The sequence below is a fragment of the Condylura cristata genome, unplaced genomic scaffold (genome assembly GCF_000260355.1).
Source record: "Condylura cristata isolate star-nosed mole 26May11 unplaced genomic scaffold, ConCri1.0 scaffold00002, whole genome shotgun sequence".
Lineage (NCBI taxonomy): Eukaryota > Metazoa > Chordata > Mammalia > Eulipotyphla > Talpidae > Condylura > Condylura cristata.
Window position 1 is genome coordinate 45,601,435 of NW_004567103.1, and position 4,935 is coordinate 45,606,369.

A 4,935-nucleotide genomic window follows, 5' to 3' on the forward strand; every position below is an offset into this window, starting at 1 on the left:
TCCACACCATGCTCCAGGTGCCCACCATCAGGCACATGCACCTTGAGCCCACTCTCCCAAAGACCTCTTGCATTCAAGGCCACAGTTGATAGCCAGCAGCATAAAAGCCCAATCATCTTCATTTACCCTACAGTTCACCCCCCATTTATTTTGCTATACAATCTACCCACAAGTTTCCTTTAATAAATGTGGAACACTGCAGTCATAACCCACAAAACTAAACAGAATGCAACTAAATACAACAGAATACAACTAAGCACAGGCAGTAAGGTGTTAGGGTATCAACCTAGGGACCGAAAGACAAGGTTATCAGCACCAGCAGATTGTCTATGAAGTCTGCGCTGAAGGCACGCTTGGGAGAGGGGAAACCACTCTATTTACAACATCCATACGCCAGGAGCCATCACGCTTGCTCTCAGCCACAAGTCATATACCACATCCATCTTCAGGATGTACTCACTCTGAACTTTTTGGGGGGTGATCGCCCAATTCCCAGGGGTACATACTGCTGTCATTCCAACACTTAGGTTGTTCTCACGCCTGCCCCTCCCTCTACACTGACTTCTATTCTGGCTGTTGCCTTTCTGGCCTGTGGCACTGGGAGTGTTGGGCAGCACAAGGATGCTTTTGGCCACTCCTTGATTTCCATCTGGAGTGTACAAATGATCCCATCCACACCCACGTGCCATAGTCACAACAACCAATGTCTACATCAGGCCGCTTGGGGGAGAGAGAGGAGGCCAGTTACTGAGAACATGTTTGTGGCCCTCAGTCCCTGCTGATGTCTTCAGGGGGCTCCATACTGGTCTGAGTCGAAGAACCCTGCTGGTCTATGCCAGTGTAGTGTCAACAAGCACGGGCTGGTTCTCTATCACTTCAAGCAGACAGGTAAAAGAGAATCCTGGAGTCCTCAGAGGATATTTCAGGTTTTAATGCTCTTTCTACACAGTTGTCGTGGGGCAAGCCTGCAGGCTGGCAAAGTAGGGAGGTCAGGGAGCCACGAGGCCTCCAGGCACTGATGAATCTTTGCTCTTTCTCTTAGAGCTCCCTCTCGTCCGGCTCGTGGACCTGCCTTCTGTAGTCACTTGCCTGCTGTGGCTGTTTTCTGCTGTTACTGTTCTGAGTAATGCCGCCCTTAATAGCCTCAGGCAGGCCCACTTATACATGCCCACACCATTCTCCAGGTGTCCACCTTCAGGCATGCATACTCAGAGCCCACGCTCCCAGCCCCTCCTGCACTCAAGACTGCAGGAGAATGCCGCAGAGGCTAGAGGTATAAAAACCTGAACATTTTCACTTACCTATGTAAAGGATTGTGGATTTAATCTCTCCAATGAACTACTGTAGAAGAAGAGAACACAATGATAGAGACTGACCAAAATTTGCTATGGTCTTTGTACTGCAAGTTGAAGGGTCTCCAGAAATTCGGAGCCACCAACAAGATCAGAAGTGGCATATTGAATGGTATAAGAAAGCCCATTAAGGCGTTACCCTCAAAGCTGATCTTTTTGGAGACGTTTCCTGTGCAGAGGGAATTGTGCTGGAAAAAATTGCATTGACGCCAAACAGCCAAATTCTAGCATCCTGAAGTGTGCCACAGTTCAGCTGATCAGGAAGCAGGGAAAACCTCACAGCCTTTGTACCCAATGATAGTTGTTTGAATTTTATTGAGGAAAATGATGAAGTTCTGATAGCTTGGTTTGGCTGCAGAGGTTATGCTGTTGGTGACAATCCTGGAGTCTGGTTGAGAGTTGTCAAAGTAGCCAGTGTCTCTCTTTTAGCCTTTATAAAGCCAAGAGGGAAAGACCAAGGTCATGAATTTATTTTTTTAAGGCTGTATTTACTTATGCATACAAGATCTGGGGTGTAGATCAAAGGTATGGGTGAGTGTGTGAGAGGATTTACCAGAGACAGAGCGGGGAGCAGACCAGGAAGATGTACTGAAATACACTGCTGTAAGTGAGGCAGGTATACTGCTGTCTGTTGCGCCATGTGGGTCAGCTCCCTGACAGGCCTGGGATCAAACTGGTGATGCAGTGGCTGGTGATAGATTGATAGCACAGCACTGTCTTAACCCCTGTACCACCCAAGAGGGCCCAAGATCATAAGTTTAGATGATGAAAACATGGTCGTATAAATTTTCACATACCAGGAAAAAATTATTTAGCATTTCTCTATTAATTTCTCTTTCTCTTGCAATTTACTATAGTCAGTAAGAAAAAAACATGTAGCACCTTCAACTCCTGAGCATCTATTTAGATGATGTTTCATTTAAGTGGGTATATTTTCTATCTTCCGTGTTACCACAGGAGATAGCACAGGTAAATGTCCGATGGCTCAATGATAGCTTCTGCTAACACTTTCCTCACTTCTGTTAGCCCCAACCAATGGCTTCTTCAAAAACAGTGAAAACAGTCAGTTATTCCAGAACAAATAGGGTTTAGTTACAAACAACAGAAGAGAGGGCAGATTGGAGAGTGTGTTCAGAGTGAGACCCACAAGCATGTCCTGGATCCAAAGTTAAGAACCTCCCCTGTGACCTCTGGAGAGCCCCTCCCTCAGCCCTGTGGGAGGGAGGACAGCATCATTTCTGACATGGCATGTTGGATGCTGGAGTTTGTTGATTTGAGCATGTGAGGATACTCTTTCCAGCCTCCTGGCCTCATTTAAATAGGGCTCTAGATATTAATATTCACAGAACTCCTGAGCCTTCCAATAACAGTCTCTTAAGACCCTCCCAAATTCTGCCTAAAGTCCAGTCCTAAAGTCATTGCCATATGTTTTCAGTTTTTCCATTTATGATATTAAATTTGTTCCAGTTATCTGTTGATCCATAAAAAAACACCCAAAGCCTTAATGGCTTAAAACAATAATAATATCTATTGCTCATTAATCTATAGGTCTTGGAAGGTCTTGGAGGAGACAGTTTCGCTCTGCTTTACAGTATCAGCTGGGATTGGGGTTAGAATAACCTGAAAACACTCCCTCTGGACTGGCATCCCTGGAGTTCACCTGGAACTGTGGTCAGAATAAGTAGATGTCATTTTCCCATATGGCCATATGGCTTTTTCACCAAATGGTTCAGTGGCTGGTTTCCAAGATCAAGTATTCCAAGAGAGAACCTGGAGAACCTAGTTTCAGAAGTCATAGAGTTATTTCTGCAACATTCCATTCTTTCAGAGTGACTCTTTAAACCTGGCTTGTATTTAAGGGGAGAAGAATTTTATTACATCTCTTGATGGGAGGAATGTTCAGAGGACTCATGGACTTGTTTCAAACCAGCAATAAAAAGGTATTCTTAGCTCGCTTTTACAGATACGGAGGCTGTGATTCAGACAAACTGAATCACATGGAAAATCTTGCAATTAGTAAATGACAAGGTTTGGGGCTTAAAGTAATTGTATTTTACATATTTAATTACTCAGTATGTAATGTACAATCTGTAAAGCATTCTTTTTTAAAGATTTATTTTTTCATACAGAACTAGGGTACAGGCCAGAGATGTGGAGGGTGAGAGGATTCACCAGAGACAGAGTGGGGAGCAGAACAGGCAGATTGATGAAGCACACTGCTGAGGAGAGCAGCAGACGGGTCAGGAGAGGTCTGCCATGCCATGTAGATCCCCTCCGGGCGGGAATCAAAGTCATGCGGAAGTGGCTTAAGCTTCTTAGTGCTATGCTTTAACCCACTGTGCCACCAGGGAGGGCCCATATAAAGCATTTTTAACACTATACTTTTTTACTTACAAAAGTAGGCATGTAGGTGTGGGAAGAAGTTTTGTAGTATGACTTTACACACACCAAGTACTCCAGTAATGGTAGAATAGATACAGAGCACTTGTCCATTTAAATATGAAGTCTGCAAAAATCCTCAAATGACGTATTTCTGGATTCCAAAAAGTACACATCAATATGATCTCAACTGAGAATTTCTAGCTTCTTAACACAGGGGAGAATACTCATCAAAACTTGTTTGTTGGCAGCATGAAACCTGCATTTATTTTGCTGTTAGTCTTTGTTTAATGACTCAAACTTAATGGCCAGAAAACATCTTTAGTTCTGACTTCAGAACAACTAAGTACTTATAGTTCCGTCAACCATTATCTAGTTTAACATGAGTAAGCTTTTCCTTTTCTGCTCTTTGTTTGGCTAAGATACTGGAGATGCCCTTCCAACTGTTGTGACATTGGGCCCTTTTGGAATCTCACGAAGGGGGAATATGCTCACCAATTCTTACCCGCAGGTATTTGTTTCATAGTTATGTTTCTGATCAGAGGACAGCTTTCTTTATTGAATATTTCGTATTTTTAAAAGATTTATTTGTTTATGCATACAGAACTGGAGTACAGGCCAGAGGTGCAGGGTTGGTAACAGGTTCACCAGAGACAGAGTAGGGAGCAGAACAGGCAGATCAACTGAAATACACTGCTAAGGGGAGGAGCAGTGGGTCAGGAGAGGTCTGCTGTGCCATGTGGGTCACCTCCCTGGCTGGGATTGAACTTGTGCTGCAGTGGCTGCATAGTGCTCAGGGAGGGCCCTGAGCATTTCATATTTATTTTTCTTAGATGGCACTTAATCACAGTATGTGCATTTGAATGTGTGCATGTACTTATGTGAGCTTGCGCCAGCTAGTCTGCTTTCCAGTTCTTTATTAAGCTAGTCCACTGAATTTTCTTGGTAAGCATGTTTGTACAATGAAAAAAATGATAAAATGTAAAAATAATATTATGCAATGAGAGAAAACAATCCAGTTATGAAACACCAAAATCAAACAAAATGTGTGTTTTGCACTGCATCTAACTTTCCTCTGAGAAGTATAAAAATAACTTTTCCTGGATCCTTCCTGGTGGCGCAGCGGGTTAAAGCACAGCACTGAGAAGCTTAAGCCACTTCCTCATAAGCTCAATCCCTGCCTGCCCGGGAGGTGACCACATGG

At 43.7% G+C, this 4,935-nt stretch overlaps 1 pseudogene; it reads left to right on the forward strand.

Moving 5' to 3' along the window:
- Positions 1-1,387: 1,387 nt before the first annotated feature.
- LOC101618883 lies at positions 1,388-1,818 on the forward strand (annotated as a pseudogene).
- The last annotated feature ends 3,117 nt before the right edge of the window (positions 1,819-4,935 follow it).